Below are 23,843 nucleotides of genomic sequence, written 5' to 3'. Positions count from 1 at the left end.
CTTTCTTTCTTCCTTTCTTTCTTCCTTTCTTTCTTCCTTTCTTTCTTCTGGCACAAAAATTGGCATTGTGGTGCATGGCTTGCTTTTGTTGGAGCCTCTCCTGTCATCTCAAAGGTAAAGAGAGGAGAAGACAATCTTCCATGTTATCCAGCCAAAGCTTTTACTGAGGTAGAAGTTCAGAGCTGTAGTGTACTCGTTTCAATCGGTTTTGAATGTTGAATAGGGATGCTTTTCATCCCTTCCCCTAGGTCATTCACTGGGAGAATGTATGGTTAGGGATTTTTCCAGAGCATTCAGCAAGTTTCTCTTCTTTTCATCTAGGTTGCCTACTTCCTGTAGCCTATAATGAGCGCGTGTTCGCAGCATGCAATATACAGCTATACATGCACAACTGTGTGTATGATGTGTACATTTAGGCATGTCCATGCATTACGTGTATGTACACCGTGTTTTACTTCCTTTACACCATAAATAATACCCCTCCTTTATTTGACACCCTCCGAGTGCTTGCAGGATGTGCTCACCGTGCCACGTCTGCATTGCTCACCCACCCACTAGCTCTCTCAGCTGTCCTCAAAATCCAGCTCCTCTCCAGCATCTCTGGCTGGGGTGTGTGGAGGTATAGGGGGGCACAGCACAGAGCATTTGCACCTACCCTCCCAAAATCAGAGCAGGCAGTAATTGCGTTATTCTGAAGTCAGAGCCTAGGAGGAGAGCAGGACTCCTCGCTGAGCTAGGTGCTGCATAAGAGCAGATGAAAGAAAGCATCTCTGCCTCAGACAGCTTCTGGGTTAAAAGAGAAAACAAAAACCAGCCCAGAGACAACAAATGGACGTGCAGGCAGGTGAGGCGGGCTGCCAGCTCAGCCAGTGCTCCGGCACAGCAGCGGGTGGTGCCAAGCTTTTGTGGGTACCGCAGCAAAGGAGGACTCGGAGCAGGGAGTGGGACAGCACTGCAGGTGTGCAGGGAAGGAGGGAGGGTAGAGATGTTTGCTTGGAAGCCTGGTAGGTGGTTGGGTAACAGCAGGGGCAGGATGGGCTGAGCCCTTTGATGCTAGAAGGCAGGCAACAGGCAGGGCTGCCAGCCGGGCTTTGTCCCCCTGGGAGCACTGCAGAAACGGAGTCATGCTGCCCGCTGCCATTTCTGCATGGGGATCAGAGGCATGGCACCGTGTGCCAGGTGCTGCAGAGTTAGCAAGGCAAAGCAAGTGATTCTTGATCCATTTTCCTCTGGAGCCTGGGCAATCCTTGTTCATTCCTGCAATGATGAAGCAGCCAGGCTGCCTGTGGGTACTGCAAATAGCCGCTGGCTTTTCCCTGGGGCCCAGTGCAGAACAATACTTTGGCATGCCATGAGTCAATACCTGTTACCTATGCCCTCCCCTAAAGCAGCCTGCTGGTGTCTTTATCTCTTGCTAGCATCAGTTCAGTTTGCTTGTTTTCACCCTTTCTATCAGTGGAGGAGGCTGCTCCTTAGAAGAAAACCGTAGTCGGCGGCTTTGACTTCATGGTGCTGTGATTAGCTTTGATTTCATCTGGTAATTACCAGAAGTGTGAATGCAATGCTGCTTGCCCCAATGAGTTTCATAGAAAGTGAAGCTGCAAAAAGCATTAGGTTTTCTCTTGTGGGAAGGCGAAAGCCACGTACACCACTAATTCCACCACAATCATTCCTTGGTTGCTGACGATAGGCAGAGTGGAGGTACATGGGGCACTCTGCTAGGCCGCAGATAGCACTTGCTGACCTCATTTCTTCCAACAGTATTTCAGATTTATTTTGTCTTACTCCCAACACATCTTTTTTTTTGCATCTGACAGAGCAACAAAGAATTGCAGTGGTGCCACCTCTCACCTCCCAGATCCAGCAGCTGTGCAAGAGGCTGGGCTAGAGAGCTGGTGGTGCATGGGAAAAGCTCTTGGCTGCGCTTGTGTATGGGACTTCCCTGGATGGAGCATGTTTAATTTAATTCAATTTTATTTTGTTTTATTTTATTTTATTTTATTTTATTTATCTTCTTTCTAGAAATCTTTTCTTCACATAAATTCAGTAACTGAGCTGGGTTAGGGTAAAACTGTGGCAGTTCTTAAAACACTAGAGTCCAACAAAAGCCCTCTGTAGGCAGGAGGGAGCTGTCTTTGCTTTTGGCCAAGGTGTGCTGTACAGACTGCAGTTTTGTTTCATGTTGAAGTATCATCCTAAAAGGGTTTCTGAATTTGACCAAACTCTGGCACTCCAAGGGGTGTGTTCAGCTTCAGGGGTTCAAGCTGGCAAGTTCAGATCAGAGCTTCCAGTTTAAGCTGGAGGGAAAAACTCACAGCTGTTGTTTGGTATTTCTGATGCCCAATAGAAAAATTGCCTGGGCATCAACTGTGAACTTCTATCAGTAGGTTTACAAACAGACCATACGGTGGTTCGTTGTCTATTCCCTAGCATCTAATTTGCAACACAAATGGCTTTCTCCAGATAAGGGTTTTCCACTCAGACAACCACAAAAGCCATTATTTGTTAACTTGACCTACTGTCAAAAATAGGTCTGCTTCCTTACAGGACTAGCTAAAGGATAGGTACCACTATTAAACACACGTGTGATGTGTTGCTGTCTCAGAGCTAGAGCATACATTTTAAAGAGTACCTGCAATGCAAGTACCTGGATTCTGTGAATTATGGTGAAACAGCCTCCAGAAAGCTTGCTGCTGTGCAAAGCAGGGAGCACCCAGAGCTGCACTTGTCTTCATGCCGCACTGTAGCCAAGTGCTGCAGGTGCCTGGGTGGCTGTGCAAAGGAGATCTCATGGTTTGCCCTGCTGCTGGCACAGTGTGCCTTAAGGGAAGGGTCCCGGGAGGTGTTGTGCCCTGGAATAATTGATCTGATGGCATCTCCTGAGTAAGAGAACATCTCTCTTGTTGTATGGGAGGAAACTGCCAGGGAGCGGCCTCATTTGCCTTAGGGACAGGTGCGTTGGCTTCGTTGGGGAGGTGCTGGTGCGAGCTCCCTTCTTCTGAGCACTCACTCCCAAGCAAAATGGTGCAGCTGGTATAGGGGAGGGTCAAATGTTTGTAGGCAGAGAAAGGCATAAAAGAAGTAAAGACAGATGGCTATAAAACTAAATGCTCTTATTCCTATTTTAGAGCAAGCAAACAAAAAGTCTCTCCGACCTCTGTGAAGAGGTTTTCCTATTATGCTGAATTAGCTATCTTTTCTTATCGGTATGAAATAATTCTTTCCTTAATGCAAACAATATGCTTGCTATAAGAACACCAAATAGCTGTGAAGATCAGTCTGGAGAATTTTTTGGAGGATCAGCAATACTGATGTGACTCCTCCACTTATGAATTTGCCCCTGCCTCTTCAGGTCAAGTCTTCAAATTAATCTCTTCAGATTCTGCACTTAAAAAAAAAAAAAAAAAAAAAAAAAAAGTTATAAAACCAGAGCTATAAAAAGGCAAGTGGTAGGGGCTGGATGAGGTAGCTTGGGCAAAGCTGCTCCCTTGGGAAGAGGTGAGCAGAGGAAGTAAAACCACAAAGAAAATCAGAGGGGGCTTTGTAGGGGAGAGAAGAAACCACAGAGGGTAGGAGGCAAAAGGAGCCCAGTTTTAGGGGAAAAGGGATAGCAGAAGAGGGGAAGTAGAAATGGAAAAGGTGGAGAGGAGAAGAGGGGAGAAGCTGATGAAGAAGGACCCTGAGACCGGCAGGCAGCGGGGGCACACCTTTCCTCTCAGCATCTCCAGCACAAAAATTCCCCTCCAGGCTTTTGCTGCTTTGAAGTGGGAAGCCTGAAAGAGCAAGTTTGCCTGCTCCTGGCTCCATGCAGGGAAAGGGTCCTCCTGCATGTTTCCTCCTACCACATTGCTTCAGCTACACAGAAACTTTTGTCTTTTCTGTGAATACAGGACTAGTGAGCTTTCAATATGGAAGCCCCCAGCTATGGGTTTTGCATGCTTGTACTGACAGGAGACTAGTTCCCAGTATTCTACCACTCTGATACCACAGCATCCTAACCAGGGCAAAAAATGGCATCCTATATTCATCAGAGCTGAGCTACTGCCTTCAGTCCATTTCCCTTGGCTCCAAGCAGCAGAAATGAAGCAGAGTCCCTTATTTTGCTATAGCCCCCTTTGAATACAATGGCTCCTGTCAAAAGCAACTGTTGTGCCGGCACAGATTTGAAGATGTTTTTGCTCAGTCCTCAGGGGAATTAACAGTACAATGTTATGTAATGTATTCTGAGTGAAAATCTGTTGTTTCTCAACTGTGTTCCAGAAAACAAAACTGGTATATATTTTTTAATGAAATATGAATACGTACAGTAGAGAATATTTACCTAAGTAGTACAAAAAAAAAAGCCCCAATTCAGAGCTTGTGCATGGCCCCCTTAATCCAGTAGCACCTGCCAAAGGACATCCAATAACCCACTCTTTAGCTACACCGATGCACACAAAGGCAGTTCGACGAGCAAGACTCATGTTACAGGCCAGCTGTTCTTTGGGATCATTAGGCTTCTGAAGGGAAAAGGGTCCAGATCACTTGTGTGGCTTTCAAAAGAGTTTATTTAAGAGTTAGGAAATATATATATATATATATATATATTAAGTGGAGAAGAAGAGCTAATTTGTAAGCAAGCTGAGAAGAATGACTGGACTAGACTTTGATTTTATGCGCCTTGATCATTGGTATTATCAAGGACTTTTAAATATTAGTTAGTATTAGTTAGTTAGTACTTTGTGAAGTCTCTGATTAAAGATGCAAGAGCCTCATAATGTGGAAAAATAGCCATCTAAAATCCAGCTGGTCCCGTATTGTTTCCTAGAGAAAGGCAATCCGCAGGTACTTAAGGAAAACATGAGAAACACAGAAAACATGATATGCTTTCCATGACCTGGATAGGTTTTTTTTTCCTGCCAAAAACTTGCATAATGGCTTTCAAAACTTTTGACACACCCAGCTGACTGTGACTTAAACGATGCATTGTATGAAAAACATAAACCCCTGAGATAGGTGGTGCTAAGGATTTACGTGGCTGGTAGGATTTCTTCAGTTCAATCTGTCCTCCATGATTTTTCTTAATGAACTTCTGGTTTTATTTCTCAGATAAATTGATGAGTGCTTAAATGGATGTTCCCTCTTTGGAGATATGAACATATAATGAAATTTCATGTCAGGCAATGAAAAAAGTATTCCATTTGTTTAGTAGAAAAGCTTCCTTTCTTGAGCCCAGCTCCTTAGAAATGGTAGCTGCATAAGAAATGGTGGCTCCAAGGATCCCAAAAATTCTAGATTAAAGTACATGTGCAACTGTTTGACTTCTATGAAAAAATAATGCTAAAAATATCCTAAATATATTTATTCATTTTTTTCATTACATGTCATAAATTGAGTGTTGTTTTGTTTTTTTAAAGACTAGCCAAAAGACTAGTCAATGTCTTGGGGGGGGGTCTTTTAACTTTCTGTGGAATTCTACGTAACAATTTTTCATCCACTTAATTCCTCCACACACCCACACAAAATCCAGTGATTGGAGCTTGCCAGCTCTTCTTTCTCTCTCTCTCTCTCTTTTTTTTTTTTTTCCTCAGACTTCACACAGAAGGAGTTTAGAAAGCTATGGTCCTAGAGACAGAGATGCATGTCTGCTTTAATTAATCTGTACCTTCTCAAAGTTTGGGGAATTTTAGCAAACTGACAGGATACTAAAAGAAAAAAAAAAATAAAGGGGGGGGGGGGGGGAGAAAAGAATTAAGAGCTCATTCAGTTCCTTACACTCAACAGAAGGGGGAAACTGGAGGGAGAAAGTAAAACTTTAAGATATAAATTGCTTTTTTAATCAAGTGTTGAGGGTGCCCAGATGTTCTGTTTCAACATATTTCAGATGTTTTGTGAAACTTTTCTCTATTTTTGACCACTTGTAATCCCCTGAAAATCAGTATGTTCTTTAGTAAAAGGATACACTCAATTTAAACCACTTGAAGTATGTTTAAGAAGAAAAAACATTCTGATCTACCGATTACACTAAAGAGAAGGGGAGGGAAATTTCAGGGAGAGATTACTAAGAAATCCCAAAGAAGATGGTTTGCCTGAGGTTAGAAGCAAATGAATAGCATTACATTTTCTTTCTGGGGTTTTTAGCTGAGGCACCATCTCAAGCTGTAATCCCCAACACTGAGCACCTTGCAACGTTAAAAGAAATTATAATGCTGGTAGGGTCGATGTAACAGTAACACGTTCTGTAGAAAACATTGAAAAAGATGGATTGAATTCTATTTGCATTAATATCTTGAATATAAATATTAATTTGAACTTCAAAAGTTAGCACAGTAAATACCAAATGGAGCAACAGAATCATTTGGCTGAGAAACAGGTTTCTTTAAATATTTTATTTGTTGTAACACTTCGTGGTAAACACCCTTTATGTTTATTTCACAGGCCAGTGCTTAAACATGAATAATTGTGGCTTTCATACCTTGGTCTTCCTTTAGGGTAGAGAGCTCAGGTGCCGGGTATGGTGAATAACTTCACGTTTCGTGGTGTGAGGCCAAAGGGGTTTTGCTGCACTGGTTGTTGGGTAGCAGTGCTGTGTCGGTGTGGGACCCAGCAGCCCAAAAATGCTCCCCATGCTTTCTCCCTGCTGCATGGAGCATGGTGCCACCCCAGCAGGGGGACACATCCTGCCCGGGACAGCAGTTTTGTGAGCAGGGACGTGTGGATGATCTCTCACTCATGCCTCAGCCCTGGTGTTTGTCCCTTGGGTTTCTGACCATCCAGTCAAAAACAGTTCGCACCGGATAACTGCACATCCACGGAGGCGGATGAGCAAAATTTTCCTCAACACTTCACAACAAACTTAACTGAGGAAACAAACTGGACATTATCAAAGGATTGAAAATGAGGGAGCATTTTCCCTCTTGTAGATCAAGTTTCCAGTTGATGCTCTTCTACGTTCTTCAGGGCAAACAGTAAAACCGCTGATAATTACCTGTTATTCAATGCACACACGACCAACTTTCCCTCTGAGAGCTGTGCATCTGCCTCTCAGTTACCATCATCAGATTTATATTTTTTTTTGACCAGTGGCTCTTTTTATGTCCTGTCTGTTTGATGTCCTAAGACAGTGAAACTTCATCTTGCTCCCTAAGCCTACCCTGTTCATAACCATTAATTATCATGCCATAATCACTAGAGCCTGTTCATTTGGCTCAACAGCATGTGCTCACTTGCTATTTAGAGTATGCGTTAATTATGTTATTACTTCGTGAAGAACAGGTACTGGGGTAGATAAAGCCTGTGCTGTGTCTCCAAGGGGATGCTCAGGAGAAGGCTTGGTCCAAGGGGAGTGGGGATGCGAAGGCTGTGGTACGCACTGCTGGTTGTGGCTGCTGGGTCTGCGGCCAAGGAGTTCGAGCAGAGGCGTGGTGGAGGTGGGTGCTGGGGCAGGGGGATAAACACCTGACTGTCTGCTTATTTCCTTGCAAGGGGTTTCACTCCTTTCCCCCCACTCTTTGAGGATGGGGGCTGATGAGCTCAGGAGTCTGTCCCCTGTGCAGCTGGGAAGTGTTGAAAAGGGCTGTAGGACAGGCCTTGTCTCGCCGTGCTGGTAAACCTGAGTGAGATGGACAGCGAGTGGCAGGCGGGGACCCGCCACCTCCTGTTTCACTGAAGGGGAAGTGAGACAGAGGGGATAACTGCCTTCTGCAAAGTCATACGGGAAGTTCGTGCGAAGCAGTAGTTTAAGCTGAACTGCACAATGAGGGCTCTCTGAAAAACATTGAAAGTGGTCAAAACCAACTCTTCTTTTAAATTCCACTTTGGGTTGCGCCATGCTGTAGCAAAAATCCAAGTATTTTATTTATAGCTTAATGTCATATTGTATTTCTTTCCACCAAAGTAAAGGAAAAAAATCTCAAGATTGATTGAGACCTTTATCAGGATCCCAGTCTTTCCTGCCTGTCTTAAGTGGCACCGAATGTTGGCAGGACCCAGGTAACATTGTCAGAGCAGCAAAGTAAGATGTGATGGGGATCTGTCCTCAGGAGCCAGGGCTGCAGACTCACCCGGGAAATGATTTTTGCAAGTCCTGACTCAATGGCTGGACGACTCCCACCCGGTCAGGTATTAAGTGTACAGCTCAGAATGTCATGCTTGTGTTTTTGTTTGGTTTTCCAATGAGCAGCTGAGGTGTAGGCTGCCGTCTGCACAGGCAAGGTTAGCCAGAAAAAAAAATAAGAAAAAATAAGGAGAAAAAAAAAAAAAAAAAAAAAAAAAAGGACTCATTGGGAATTATCAGGAGGCTTCAGCTGCTCTGTTTTTAAAAGCCCAGAGTGGATGTTTTCCTCTTGGCCTCGTCATGTTTTCATAGCCGCTTGGAAACTCAGCACCAGCATCATCTGCAGTGAGCCAACCTCCGCTGCTGCCAGGGCAGGATAGTTTCCTACTCTACCTTCTTGATCGTTTTGTCCTGTGTAGTTTTAAATGACTCAAGCTATGGTGCTTCCTACCACTTCCCCTGGGAGACAAGTTTGCAGTCTAAATAGGCTATATGGTAGCAAATTTTCCTCCTATTCAGCTTAATTTTTTTCCCGTCGTTTTCATCCCTTAATGCCTATTCCAGACAGAGGCGATGTTGTTGGAGCAGGGGGAAGCAGCCAGAAAAGCTGGCAGGACTTGTACCGGCACCCCTTGGTGATGGAAAATGTGACTGCTTTTCGTAACACAGGTGCATTGCTTGGGTGCGATGAAACGTCCTGGGCTGCTCCTGGGTACTGAGGGCTGTGACCGTGTGCTGGCAAGCCAGCAAAAGCCAAGCCCCCCTGTTACCCTCTCCAGCATCGTTGTAAGAAAGTAGCAGGGAGCAAAGCCAGGGCTTTCCCTACCACAGCCTTATATCCTCTCCTTCCAACAGTTTATTTTCCTTCAGTCAGGCAAAGGGAAGCAACTTCAGGCCTGCAGTGTGCATTGGCCTCCTGTTTTTAATTGCCTTCCTACTGCGAAAAAAGTTTCTCATTCCTCACCCTTTCGATTACAGCATCACCCCATCCTCTCCTCTCCCAAGCACATCACCTAATCCCTTCCCCAAACTCTGTTCTCTGCTACAGTCATATAAAAAAGTTACTCCAGGTCACTGGTACAGGTTTCTAAAATATTTTAGCCTGGGGGAGGGGAAAGGAAAGGTTTCTCTTCCTTCATTTCTGTACTTGGCAGATTTCTTGTTTAAAAAAGAGACAGAGAGAGAGAGAGAGACGCTGTCTGAACCGAAAGGGAGGGGGTTGCTGCTCAGAGGTGGTTCTAAAAACGGTACTTTTAAAGCAGGTTTCCTGCAAGTCGTGTGCTCCGTACAGAAAGCGTCGATGAGGTGCAAGTGCCTTGTTGGTACTGGATGGAGACGATCTCAGTCAATGGCTTTGCCACTCAGGAGCTGTGCAAGCTTTCTCACAGTCAGCAGTTAATTTAATTTTGTGTGCAATTTATTAACATTCGTATGCATATATTATAATAATGTACTGCTATTATAAAGCAAGGAAAGCAGCTACCCTCTCACCCCCATCTTAAATGGGATCCTCAAGCCTGGCTTTTCGGTGCTGGTTATGAACAAAGTCCAGCAGCCTTGGGGCTGGATGGCAGAACTGCAAAGCCCCTGTGGCCCTGAGCCCCCTCGTCCCAAGGAGGCCAGAAATGCCAGGGACCTCACCCTCCAAACCCTAAAGCTGATGGGTTTTCTGGGTGAACAAGCCATTAGGTCAGCAAATGGGTTTTTCTTATTCTACCTTGCTAATTTTTGCTAGAGTAAGTCTGTGGACTGAGGAGGGCACAAAGCGTGAGAAACCTTTCTGCCTTTGCATCTATGAGGTCCTGGTAGCTGGTGAGAATCTCAGGGCAAAGCCCACACCGGGACTGCCAGTAAAATCAGGATTTTAACTTTGGACATCTTCAGCTGGAGGGGAATATCCACTTTCAAGAACATGATGTTGTGGAAATTGTCTTAGGTAAAAAGGGAAGGATGAAAACTACAGACTTACGTCCAACTAATTCATCTGTATTCAAGGGAGAGTGTGGGTCATGGAGAGGGAGAGCAACCTGCTAAAGCAAAACCATGCTTTTCAAGCTGCTTTATGAACAGGAGGCTGGGCAATGACATGTTTCTTGTACTGAAGTGAGTTTGCTGTGTTGTCTGGTCTGGTCTCGGGACGGATTTACATGGCCTGAAGTGCTGAGGTTGTGCAGTAGCTGTGCTCCAGGAGGTGTTGCTTGTGGCAAGGCAGGATGTCTGAGCATGATGTCAGGACACAGCTGCACAACATATTTGCGGATACATGTACCCCTAAAATGCCCACAGGTACCAGGCAACCGGTGTGAAGAGCAGCTTTGCCTGTCAGAAGTGAGACATGGGATAAATAACCATGTTATCTCTATGTCCAGTAAGTAACCAAGTGGATGTTTGTTGTAAAATGTGGGGATTTATTTTATTTTCTTCCTTTTTTTTTTTTTCCTCAGATGTGCAGACTAATTAAATTACTCAGAGAGGGGAAAAAATCAGTTTGATCTGACTTCAATTTGACTGAAGTCTGGAACTAAAAATGTGGTGCTTTGAAAGACAGAATAAGCAGTTTCCTGAGTCATAAATTGAGTCACACAGACCCCTAATGGTGTTTCCAGGACTGCAGACAAGCTGTTGCTCTTAAGACAAAAAGTAAAACCTTTAAAAATAAACTAGAGTTTGTGGCAGATTTCCAGGGAGATTTGTAATGTCCTGTGAGAGTCACTTCAAAGGTACAGCCCCAGCCCCTGCGAGCCCCTATCTTTACATGGAGAGAGTGAAGGGAAAGTTCTGGCCATGTGCAGGAATGGGAGCTACAGAACAGCAGTGGCTTTGCGTCCGGGGAAGCCCAACAGCAGAATATGTTACAGTAAGCCTGCAGAGCGCTTAAAAATAAGGATGTTATTCCCTGAGAGGGTGGTGGAATTTGCTGTGCTGCAGACACGCAAGCCTTTGCACATTTGCACACAGTAATACAGCCAGGCTGAACAGCCCTGCACATTACTCTGGCTCACGCTCCTGCAAGCTTCCCAGCAATGGACAGGAGGCGATTGCTACTTGTCTGTCCAGCAGCTATTCCCAAATAAACAGACGGACCACACTGGACGAGGAGAAGCCATCACAGCTCCTGTGTGAGCAGCGCAAGGCACCTGAGCCCAATCCAGCGAGTGTTTTAGGAGTGCCTGAGTGCCACGGGCTGCCTGCTGGATCAGGGGACACCTCTGCGGAAGGAGCAGGCTGCTTTGTACCCCCTTCGTGAATCTGCTCGCAGTTGTGCATGTCCTTTGGTGTCTCCTCTTACCTCTGAAGCCAGTCCTTGCGAAAGGAAACGCATTGTGGGGAATGGAGAGTGGAAGACTTGTTTGCCTTCCCCTCTTTTATGGACGAACAGAGGATCTCAGTCTCTGCAGCTATCAGTGAGTCACCCTTCACAAGCAATAAATTCACATAGCCACAAAAATGCTGCTTTATATTAATGCTTTGGTGCCATTGTTGACGATATCTTACTGCAACCTGTGCCAACACCACAAACATTCATACTAACATGGGAGCTTCCAAGCCAGCTGATGGAAAATATTTAAGATAACAAGGAGAAAGAAAATGCCAGAGCAAGCCCAGAGGCTCCATCTCTAATTAAAAAAAAAAAAAAAAAAAAAAAAAAAAAAAAAAAAGGAACTGTTTCACACCTCTGATTTATCTATATTTTCTGAAAAAGATTTGGTCTCTGCCCTTAGCTGTAACTTCTTGATGGTCATTGTCAGTAAAATCCAAGGGGAAAGCTGTGGGATGGAGCATCTCCACAGTGTGGAAATAACCCACCACCTCATCTGATTTCAGGCACATCCCATGCATTTTCCTTGAGATTATGGTAAGAATTTTGTCTCTAGAGGAAGCTGCAAAGCAGCACCTGAAATATTGTCCCCTAGTGGGTGTCCCATGATGCAAGGGGAACTTGGAGTTTGCAGCCTGTTCCCAAGCAAGAACAGCTCTAGAAGTGTTAAGAAAACTTTATCTACACCATGGTGTGCACTACTGGGTTTCCAGGCCAGGGTCCTTTCTGATCTCTCAGTTGACCTTTCACCACCACCCTCTACCCCCCACCCTTTTAGTCGACAGTGATTACCCAGCAGCTCTGGTCTGATTATGCACACATCTCTTACAGCACCTACAGTGTCAGAGTATCAGGTGTCAAGTGCAGCTTGCCTTGGTTTTGTGCCTGGAAATAGAAATCCCAACCATACTGTAAGGGGTTTCATTTTACTTCCTTGAATACAGTACACCACTCTTTGGCAAGAGAGAACACATTTAGAGAAGAATAGACTATACACATGGACGTGGACCTGTCATAAAATTCATTTTTAGTTTCCAGTTGAAATTACCCCTGCTAAAAAGATCTCATTACCATGCAGTCTGACAGCATAAAGCCCAATAGAAGAAAAAGGCCACCACCGTGAGGCTGGGGGATGGAAGAAGGTGGTAGATAAACAAGAATTTGTGTTTGCTCTGCTTTCACCAAACTCCTCCCAGCTGATGCTGAAAATCACATCTGCTGTATGGCCTGGGGTGTGGAAAATGGTCACGCTGCTGGCATCATTCATAGGGCTTGGGCATACATGTATGCCTGGCCTTGCCTGGTGCCATGTGCCTAGCTTAACCAAGGAGCTTGGGAATGGACCTTTGGCAGGTTTTACCTGACATGGGAAGTTTTGGGGAAAAAAGCCTGAAATTGGCATCAGCCCCCAGGAAGTCCTGTGGTGGCTTTGGTAGAGGAGGACAGGACTGGAGACCTGTGTCACCCCTGTGGCCTTAATCAGCCACAAATCTGTTTATTAAGAGCTGGCTCATAGATGAAGGAGATGGTGCAGCAGCTCCAGCCCCGGGGCCGTGCATGGTGGCCTCCTGCCCTCTGGTGTGCAGCACAAGGAAAGGGCACGGGCAGCCCCTGGGCTCAGGGAGAAGCTGCCACCAGCAGGTCACGGGGTGCCCATGGGATTCTCCTTTCCCACATCAGGCCACACTGGCTCCAGCCCAAAAGTGGATGTTTTCCCAGGTGGCCATAATGGCTGTCTGACCATAGCATGTGAACCTGGCAGAAAAACCTGGTTCAGAAAACCCCAAAACAAGGAGCGGCAGCAACATGCAATGCCCCAGATGAGCTAGCTGGCACCTAAAACTCAAGTTCGCAAAGGCCGTCAGGAAACTGTCCCAATGATTTTTTGGATTTTCGGTTGTATTTATGAGTCAGTCCCTAAATGCATGTTTAAGTAAGTGCAGCCACTTAAGGTATTTCAAGATGAACTTGTCAGTTCCTCTGTTTCTGTGTGGGACACGCACTCCTGGCTTTGTACTTACTCTCTGAAATGCTACTCGTGCTTTCAAGAGGAATATAAGTTTTTGCCTCTGCACTTTTCCAAGGCTCTAAGACTAGGACAGAAAAATTGTCCAAAGCAAAGCTGAGAAGGATTTCCTGAACATCTTAGGTTCTTTCCATACATGTAAAAAAATAAAAAATAAAAAAATAAAAAAGGAAGGTTGGATTTTTAAGGTTGAATTTTTTTCTCAGGTATGTCAACATACCAAATTAGGCAATTAGGCCCTCCATTATTCCCATGTCCATCCATCCATGTGCCATAAATAGGATGTGCCTGGAGTTCAGCATCCACCAGTTCCCCCCTGAGATGTCTGCAAGGCTTTGGGTGCAGATAATGGCAGAGCTGTGACCCTGTCACTTACAAGAAGAGTTTTCATGTAGATTTCTAGTGTTGGTGATGTCATGCAGCAGCACTTTTTCACAAGGGTGTTTTTTTTCTTCTTTTTTTCAAGAAAAAGAAACGGATGAGTCATTTCTTACAGGCAGCTTTTTCCCTTCTTGTTCACTCATCATCAAAGTGCAAATCATGGCTTAACTATGTGCAACTGCAAATTGGTTTGGCATAGTTGTGTCTAGATCTACTGAGTTTCCCACTTGTGGGAGTCTCCCATTACTCTTTCTCCTCTCTGACTCACTTGCATGTGTACCAGTGATTTCACTACCAGCTGTCTCACTGCTCCAAAAGGTCTAAAATGGGATCTATGTATATATTCCCTGAATTAGATATAGATCTCTGCCATTTTGGCTTTGTGCATATAACCTAGGATACACCTCAGCCCATTGACATTTCACTCTTTTTAGTATTAAACTTGGTGCAGTAACTGCTTTTGCAGACTGGAAAAATAATTAGGATACACATTTCCAAAGTGTGTGGAGCATTAGCCATGCAGTTCCCATTGACTCTAATGGAAGGTTCATATCTAAAGCCTTGTGCAATTGCTTTGGAAGTTTTAGGGGAATTTATTACATTGTCTACTGGTTGAGAAGTTATGTTATTGGTTCAGTAGTAGCTGTAATCACTGTAATGAAGTTAAGCCTTAGGAAGAGAAGGTCAGAAAACAAATGTCCTCTAGTCATTGCACTAATGCTGTTAGATCAGTTTGTACAGCTGCTGAAACAAACAAACAAAAACAACAACAGAAAAAAACCTTTGCACATATGATAAGAAAATAACAGTTTTAGATTTAGGTCAGTCCTGCATGTCTGGAAGTTGTGCTCCAGATCAGCATGCCAGAAGACTGCAAGTTCCAAAAATGCACAGGAAAAGGTGACAGCTGATCTGAGACACTTAAAAAAAAAAAAAAAAAAAAAAAAGAGATGTATGGGGATGAGGCTCCTCTCACCTAACTATCTACAACTCAGGCATCCAGCTCAAGTTAGTCTGTTCTCTCTTCTCTAGTTCATGGGGGAAGAGGAGGGGAGAGAGGCACCTCCATATAGGGTTTGTTCCCAGCACAAGATAAGTCTCTAAGATAAGTAGGTTGAATCACCCTCTGGCAGTGCCTTTCTAACCTCCAGTGACTATAAAGGGAGCATAGTTTAGACTGGCTTAGACAAGACAAAGCTAAAATTAGGTGAGATGAATCCCACCCTAAGGTTTGCACCCAGACAAATTGGTCTACAACAGCATGGCAGGGGAATCTGAGACTGTAGGTTGGGATTGCTGACTGTTTAGTTTCCATACACTGCTGTCCCTGGGCTACCATCTTGCTCTCAGAGTTTTGCCCTGACCCTTAGAGGTCATGAGAGTCCATTGACTTTCCTAAATTTGATTCAAGTCTATGATGCTCTTCAGCAAGTTACATGTGTAATTGTTCTTTCAGCTGCGAAAGCTGTGATATGCTAGAAAATGGGATTTAAATAGGATGATCACAAGGATTTTTACCAGTGTTTTCCCCTGGCTTTTAAAAAAAGGAAAAGTTTGGCAAAGACACAATACCCTTGAAGATTGGTCCACCTTCTTTCTCTCTCATCTTATCTACCTCTTCTACCCTGCAGGCAAAATGCATGGGATTCCAGAGGCTGACAGTTCCTCCTTAGTTCTAGGAAAGTAGTTAATTATCTAAATCACTCCATAATTGACTCACTTCCACTACTACTTCAGAAAGAAGCCATAGCAAGGAGGTAGAGTTGGAGTACTAAGACCCGAGGAGCATAACTAGGCAGTGAAAACTTGCCAGTTCCTAACAATGTTCTTCCAGGAAACCTATCTCTGTCCACTGCTTGGCTTTCTGACTTTTGTCCCTTCATTACTGGCTACAGTCTTTTGGATTAATGCCTTTTGAAGTGCGAAATTGCTGTCAGTATGCAACTTTGGTTACACTTTGGACAGTGAGTTTTTAAATAGAAGAAAGGGACACTGGAAATGTGTCTTTTTCAGTGCCAGCAGTCCTAGAAAGCATCTTGTCTGGGTACTTTATTCCTCTGCTTTCACAGAGCAGCTGCCGTCCACAGGAGAGTCACCAGTAAATGATGAGTGAGCTGTCAACATTTTTGTCGTCCGTGTTTCACAAAATGCTTATCTGACATGAAAATAATTCTCAGGCCTCCAGAACTGGGCTGCAGCTTACATGGTGCAAGGATTTCAGGTGAGCTCCCCAGAACTTCCCACGTGGGGAGAGCCGGATCCGCCAGGAGAACAGTCTGTGTCTATGGGTTTGGCACCTCCACTTGAAACCCTGGCGAAAGCTCCCCATCCAGAGTTGTGCAAACACCAACAAAAATAGCAAGATCAACTTAGTAATGTCAGCTTAGTGCAGTAGGCTCATTTGCACGGTTAGAAAACCATTTCTCTGCACTTCCTATTGTAGAAAATTTTGCAGAACAAAACAAAACTTTTATTGCATGATGGAAATGGTAAGATTTTTTTAGATCAAGGGAAGTTTAAAACTATTTATAAGATGTTAGCATTTCTAGCAATGAAGTGTATAAACAACAAATCAAAAAGTAGTATTATTTGAATCCTCATAAACACAGTGTTATCAATTTCATATACTTTTTTTCAAATTTTTTCAAAATTTTTTCAAATACTTTTAGGAAACCCTAGAAAGAAAGAACAGATTTTATATCAATTGATCAATGTACTGTAAAAATGCCCAGTCAGTTAGGAATATCTATGTAATTTTCTGTGGTGGACTGCAGCAATAACCACACCACTCTGGAAACTGTATTTTCACCACACAATTTTTTAAACAATTTCCATAGTTGACTGGCATCCATTCTTTTCATTTTGACATTGTAATAGGAAGACGTATAGCTTAACCTCAATTTTATTTTGATGTCCATATTGAGATTATTGCAGTAACCATTTGAGGAATCAGCCATTTTTTACAAAGTACAGTCTGAAATTACCATGTTTACTCCACTAATGTAAGTATGAGATAGCTGTGCTGACCCAACAACTGCCTAGTTGTTCTATTTATTTTCTTATCCTATAATAGCTTTAAATTTTCCCCCCATGACAGTCCTATCTACAAAGGAGATACCTGTTGGATAACTAAGGAAGGAATTTACACTGCTTGTTGAAAGTGAAACAAACTGCCTTGTCCTGATGTCCATTGAGATTATCCAGAAGAAGAAATTAGACTGAAATAACTTGTGCACTCTAGGTTCACATTCTGATTGCACTGAAGTTCTTATACAAAGTCTGAAACATGTTTAAAGGAAGCCAGCAGCAGAGGCTTATGAAGATAATCACTGAGTTATCTGAAAACTTTTGGTGCTTTCCATTTACCCTTGCGTTTTGTGATATGATCTCATAAACCAGACTCAAAATGCACTTCCATTAGCACAAGCTCATTAGCAGGGTGACTACAGTGTATATATATCAATAGCCTACTGGCTACCAGGGAGACCGACCAACCAGTTGTGCCTGTCCATAGAAAACAGAAGATTTTCTGTGGCCAGCCATATCTTTTGAAGGAAGGGAAGAAGTCTGAGTCATCTGGATTTCCTTGATCAGTCCATCTCAGTGAGTAGTACAGGGTGAATTTTGTAAAGCTTATGGATTTCATACTCAAAACATTCTGAGCTAAAGAATTACTTTAGACTCCAGATGTTTTGAATTTTCTTTGTATTTATAAAAATAAAAAGATCCTTTAGTGCTTAATGAGAGTAGATAAAGCTTTCTTAACACTTCTGAAAATGATTAAAAGACTTTTGGATGCACCTTCCTTTGTACAGGAAATTAGTGGCATTTACTTAGCTTTTCCTCATATACACCAGAACAACATTTTGGCTGAAGCTCCACTTGCTTTCCAGGTCAAGCAGAAGGGGCTTGCCTTGTTGTTAGGAGTTAAATCCCTCTCCCTTAGCTGCAACCTTTTTCTCTACATGCTATCCGGCAGTTAGAGAGCAGTGGATCACTCAGAGTAACTGCTTCCTGAATTAAATGCTGGCAGGAGAAGGTTTCCAGCTAAGGGTTCCTGTCTGACAGCTGCTGGATGCCCTGATTTATAAGTTAGCCTGCCTGCTTTGCCAGCCTTGCCATGAGCAGAGGAGTACGTAGGGACAGCAGCATGTGTGGGATGGAAATATTTAGCTTTTCGTTGGGCTCCTTTCTGGACACATCTGATCAATATTTTAATGCAGATTTACACATTGGGAAAGGACTCTGCATGAGGTTCTGATGGTGGGTAAGGAGGGTGATGCACAGGCAGCTTCTTTTCTGAGAAGGACCTCAATCTCCACAGTGTGTCACCTGCAAAGTATCGCCCTTGCTGAGCACGACTGAGCTGACCTTGCTCGCCATGCAAAGGTGTGATACCTTTCCTTCTTCCTTAACCAAGCAGTGAGGACTGCAGCCGGGGCCCTTGAGGGGGTTTCTGCCAGGAGCAGAGGCTGGTGTGGGAGCCAGATATTTGTTTGCTGTAGTCCTGTTTGTTTACAAACACCATGCAAAGCCATCTTTCCCTGAACGCAGCAAGAATCAAACAGACGATGGTTTCTTTGATGGCGGCTCCAAGCCTCTCTGAGCCCCACTGGTGCTGAAAGATCTTGTGTTATTTTTTTTTCTTTGCAGCACGGTGTTATTGCTCCATCTCCTATAGTCCCTCCTCTCTTGGCTCTGGGCTCCTCTTATTTCAGCCCTAAAGGAACATAACGCCGTCTTTGCATTTATCCCGAATGAAAGGTTACTCCCAAGCTCGCTGGGGTACACAGATCTCAACAGATTGCAGAGCCCTGCTGAGACCTGTCACTGCACAGCCCCACGTTGGCTATTCCTTGCTTGGGGAACACGATGATGACGTTAACAGGGCCTGAGACTGTGTTTCCCCCTGAGAGAAGGGGCTGAGGATACCCCTCGACTCTTCCTGGGTTCGTGTCCAACCAGCCCTAAGCCAGGGCAGAGGAATGGGGGTCTGTCTGCATATCGGTCACGTAGACATTAATCTTGGTTGTGCAAAAAAAACAAGTACTTTTACAAACTTGTTAAGAGAATTTCTTCAGCGGCAGCATCTTTTTTGTTTTCACTAAATGGAGTTATTTGCTGGCAATTATTACAGACCGGAATAGCTGGAGACTGTAGAGTTGTATTTGCATTTTTGTTCGATTGCCTGCACATGTACTGCACACAGTGTTCCTTGTGAGGCAGTCATTTATTGTCCAAAAAGCTTTGCTTTCCACATCCAAGCACTAGAGCAGGAACCTCACAGAGTGACCTGGCTTTGGACAACAGAAACTGAATGGTCGTGCTGATGCAGAGCTACACTTCATTATGATTGAATTATTATATTAAGCAAGCAAACCCCCAACTTTCTGTAAAGTGGTTGTTTTTCTGCTCTTCTCCATTGCATGTCCTTAAGACTGCATGCCAGTCAGACTGAAATCTGGCCCAAGCTCAGGACCAGAAAGTGGCCCCAGTGGTCTCTGAAGGCTGTTCCTCTCTCACAGCTCTGAAAGTGGCTTTCCCATCCAGCAGCTCCCTGTAGTGCTCCAGGAGCTGCTGAGTTTCACAGAGGCAGCTCAGGAAACAGGTATATTGCACATTTCTGTTATCCCCTGACATTGATTTTAACAAGTGGTCCTTTACAAGCCTGGGCAGGTACTGGGCACGGATCTCACTGAAGCTTTATTCAAAACCCTAGTTCCTAAAGCAAAATGCCTAACTAGAGTCCAACCTACTCATTCTCTAGGAAGCAGTAGAAAAGTCTCCTAAAGACTGTGGTTATGATTTTTCTTTTCACTAGCATGGAAAATGCAATGTAATCTCTGTCAGGTAGTGGTGGAAGCTGGTGCCAGTTTTAGAGGAAGCAAGGAAAGACCCAGAAAGAAGGTCATCAGCTTGGGCTCATGTAAGGGGTTCTTCCATGGGTTCCGAAGACTGAAGGACACTGACAAACCAGAAAGCAAACATCCTAAGTGTGGTGGGAAGTTTAAATCAAGAGCAAAGTTCTGGCAAAATTCATGGTTTTATAAGCAAAACGGAGCAGTGGTTGCAGCATGTGTCTGAATGCAAGCACTCCTTGCTTGGGGTTTAGTTTTGATTTGTTAGGAGGGCAGGAGCCAGCAGAAGTTTTCAGCTTGCTCTTAAAAGACACACATTCTCGGCTGAACTGGGTCCCCCAATCTTTTCTAGAGTAACCTCTTTCGAAGAAATAGCATGGGGATTCCCTCCTCTGGTGTGGGAGTTTCCAAAGGTAATCCCCCCTCTCTGGTCATCAGCCGGCGGCGGTGCACCAGCCAGGCTGGAAGCCTGGGCTCGGTCTTTTTTTGGAAGGCGTCAGCCCCTAACCTGAGCTTCCACATTCAGGGATAAATATTTATATTGACCTGTATCCAAAGCACATTCCTGGGACATCAAATCAGCGCCTCCCAGTTTACGGGCCTGACAAAGCGCGGCATTTACATCTCCCCAAGCGAAACAGAGAGGGTTTGTGGCACGGGGGTGTTGCGTGGGAGGTGTCACCTCGTGGACCCGCTGGGGTCGTGGTGGGACGGCTGAGAGCAGGGGTGCTCAGCATCAGCTGCCGGCACTCGTGTCCAGAGGGGGTAACCTCAGCAAGGCAGGCTGAGTGGGCACGTGTGGTTTCACGGCGCCACGGGGAAGGCTGAGCTCACGGCTGCCTCAGGCATTTTGGAAAACCCCTGGTAGTGACTGAAATGCCTGACCTGGGCAGCTTGACCTCAAAGCCTGTGAACTAGATGGCAGCAATTTCAACCTCCATGTATCCCCCTGCTCCCTTCTCTCTGCAGCCCCTGCGTGCCTGAGGTTTAGCAGCAGCTTAAGATGAGGGCTGCTTTCCATGTTGCTGTTTTGGGGCTTTTTTTTTTTCCCTCTGGGAGCCACCAAGAACTTGCAGGGGCATGAGCACAGCCACAAGACAGTCTGGGTTGGCTTCGGTTGGCTCTTCAGGTGGTGGTGCACCCCACACAGACCCAGACGGGCCTTGTCCCACCTCCCTGAGGAAAAAAAAAAAAAAAAAAAAAAAAAAACAGAGCAGAAAGAGATAAAGTACAAAGCAGCCAGCCTGGGGGCCACGCACACACCAAAGTTCAACATCAGCTACCAGCTGTGAGCGCCTTCTCTGAGGTCTGGGGACAAGAGGAGAAAAAGTTCCCTGCACCCATGATACAGCTGCCGAGGTATTCAGGCACACCATGGTTTTCTTGTCTCCCTGATGCGGCTGTAATAAGCCTGTGCTTGCTTTCAGATCTCTCCCTCTGGATGTGGTGCCCGGACGAGGCTTTCCATGGACCAGAGCGGACTTCTGCACAGAGCTTGCTTGTACTTACAAGCCAGCAGAGCAAATAAACTATGTTGGTACAAAGCTACGCCTGTAAATTTTTCCTCTCTTTAGGCTTTTTCTTCTCGTTCTACTTTTTTTTTTTCCTTCTCCTTTCTATGAATGCATTGTGGCTGGCTTGCAGCAAGCTGTCTCTGTAGCCAGGCCTTTTCAACCTGAAATCTGAGGCTCTGCATGAGCTACCACCTGGTAGCCAGCATCATTTCAAGGCACACACTTTGAGCAGAAAAGACTCCTCAATGGCGTAGAATTATGTGTTCCCTTCCCTGCTTATCTGGGTAGTTTTGTGTTTTGCACCTTAGCCCCGTGCAGTGGGAGGTGAGGAATCAAAGACGCTTGCTGCTGTCCCATTTAAAAGTAATGTCAGTAGGCTGCCCCAGGACAAGCAAAATAAGCAAAACCTCCCCTTCATCACAGCCCCCTCCCTGCTGCACACATGAGCCTACTGATAGTTAAGAGCATTTAAGTCAGATGCCAGATAAAAAGCAGAGTGAGCGGCAGCACCCGTGCTGGGGGGAGCCTGTGCACGCTAGTAATGGTGTCAGCACTTGCTGCCGGAGTGCTGCGAGTGTGCCAGAGCTGTGCCTGTGCTCCCTTAGATCCAGGGCTCAGGTCCTCCAAAAGCATCTCCCCCACCTCCCCGAGGCTGGTGCCCAGCCAGCAGGTCCCCAGGCCAGCTCCTGGAGGCTCAGGGCTGCAGGTGCTTGTTCAGCTTGCATGGCTCTGTCCTCACCTAGCTCTCCAAACCGCCTCCAGAGGGTAGATGATGTCTGGTCTGAATAAATTCGCGGGAGAGGCTGAGTTTCCTGCCCCCTTCTCCCCCTCCTAGCACATCTGCACCGGAAGAAACCTAATTTAAGCCCCGTGTCTGTGGCACAAACAAAACGGGAGCTTCAAGCCCTCAGAAAGAGTGGATTAACTGAACAAACTCAGAAGTGAATTTCACACGTTGCCCCTTAAAATTCTTGTTCTTCCTCTTGTTTTCAGATCTCAATGCATTTGACAAGGGGGGCAGCAGTGATGAAAATGAAATGATTTTTTCTTCTAGGCTGGAGCATTCTCTGAATGGGAATTGTGTGCAGCTTAATATCCTGCCATTTTGGATGTGTTTATTCATTGAGCAATCGCTAGGATCGCTCCAGCCCATATATCCATCAAGTGAGTTTGCCGTGGTTTGAAGTGGGTTTATCTCAATCTGCAGAGTGTGTGGCAGTACACTGGTGACTCATAAAGGCTCAGTCCTGCAAAAGCACATGTTTAAGCACATGTTTAACTTTCAGCACGTTATTATATCTCACAGAAGTCAACAGGACGACTCACTCTCTCAAAGTCAGGCTTGTTCTCAAGCTCTGCTCAGGGCTGGAGTCAGAAAGCCCAGCACCTCACAGGAGTGAGCCCATAATGATTTTCTTTTCTTGCCTGCGTAAGTAACATTCCTGAAAACATGCTCTAAAGGATCAAGTTCTGCTACTGTTGAATAGCACGTATTCACAGATAGTCTGGTTTTAATCAATCAGTGGATGACTTTGAGCAAATAAGATCCCCCTTCCTATAACTCAATTTCCCATGTGTAAAGTAGAGATAATGATGCTTGCCTTGTTTGCAGAATACTTAAAGATTTACTGAGAATTCACTCTATAAGAGAAAGGATCTGTATTTGGCTCTGAATAAATCAATATTAGCACAATCTCACAGCAGCAAATACAGAGTCAGGGCTAGGAAGGTATTTTTTGTTTTTATGTGGTTGCTGTCTCTTAGCTGTATGCAAACCATCTTTTCATGGGAAGACTGAAAAGCGTCAGGCTGATGTTTTGCAGTGCATCTTTTAGTACAAGAACTGCAGCCCTAGGGGAATAGGTTCTCATTCTCCCTATGTACATACAAGCTAAGGCTGTTACGAGGTGCCTAAGCAGTAAAATTTAGTCTTGTTGTAAAAGAGCAATGTTTATGCTTGTGATTATCAAGCCTGAAGCTTATCACAAAACTTTTCCATGGAGAGTAAAAACTGTAAGGCATAGAGTGTCCCTGCTGCTCCTGGAAGCTCTGCCTCTGCTATTAAATCTGTGCCTCTGTTATTAAATCTGGATTTCCTGATGACTGGAAGAGGTTGAACGTGTTTTCCACCTTCACCTGAACAAGGCAGAATGAAATTGTTCCCTATATCAGCTACTAGGGTGGGAATGCATTGACTTGTCCTAGCTGAGGATCTAGCTCTTACCTTTAATTGTAAACTCATAAGGTTTTAAGTAAAAGGAAAAGCCAACTACAAAGTGTATTTTGAAAATGGTGTTGAAAGGATGACATTGCTACTGTGTAGTCTAGTGAGTTGGCAGTCAATATTTTCCAGCAAAATTCACATTTGCATCTTTATAATGACACCCGCATTCTTTTGTTTACCCTCTTGGCTACATTTAATCCAAAAGTTTCTGAAATACTCATGTTTCACTCTCAATTTTATGTCTTCATTTATTAGCATATGGATAATTCTTGGTTTCCAACCCTGCAGATACAGTGGGTGACTCCTAAACCTGTAAGTCCAGTTTCTGTATTTTCCACATCTTTGTGTTTTCTTTTCAGTGGGGATTTTTTCTGCCATGTAAAACAAAGTGATTATTCCATCCAAATCTTTGGAAAATTCTGTTCTTTGGCATAGGGTTGTGTTGTCTGATACTTTTTTTTTTTTTTTAAGTTTTAAATTTCTGGA

General features: G+C 44.6%; 1 protein-coding gene across 7 annotated transcripts in view; it reads left to right on the top strand.

Annotated features, from left to right (window-relative positions):
- Positions 1–23,843, top strand: part of RUNX1 (RUNX family transcription factor 1) — a 169,911-nt gene that overhangs the window by 33,349 nt on the left and 112,719 nt on the right. Inside the window, exon 5 of one of the 7 annotated variants that reach the window (XM_035315728.1) lies at positions 23,613–23,669. The exons of the other annotated variants lie outside the window; for them this stretch is intronic. The gene's annotated coding sequence lies outside the window, so the exon portion shown is untranslated. The remainder of the gene's footprint in view (positions 1–23,612; positions 23,670–23,843) is intronic. 7 annotated transcript variants of the gene reach the window in all.

This window comes from Oxyura jamaicensis, chromosome 1 (genome assembly GCF_011077185.1).
Source record: "Oxyura jamaicensis isolate SHBP4307 breed ruddy duck chromosome 1, BPBGC_Ojam_1.0, whole genome shotgun sequence".
In the NCBI taxonomy this organism is placed as follows: Eukaryota; Metazoa; Chordata; class Aves; order Anseriformes; family Anatidae; genus Oxyura; species Oxyura jamaicensis.
Note: the sequence above shows the minus strand (reverse complement) of the source record. Positions and strands in the feature narration are given on the sequence as shown.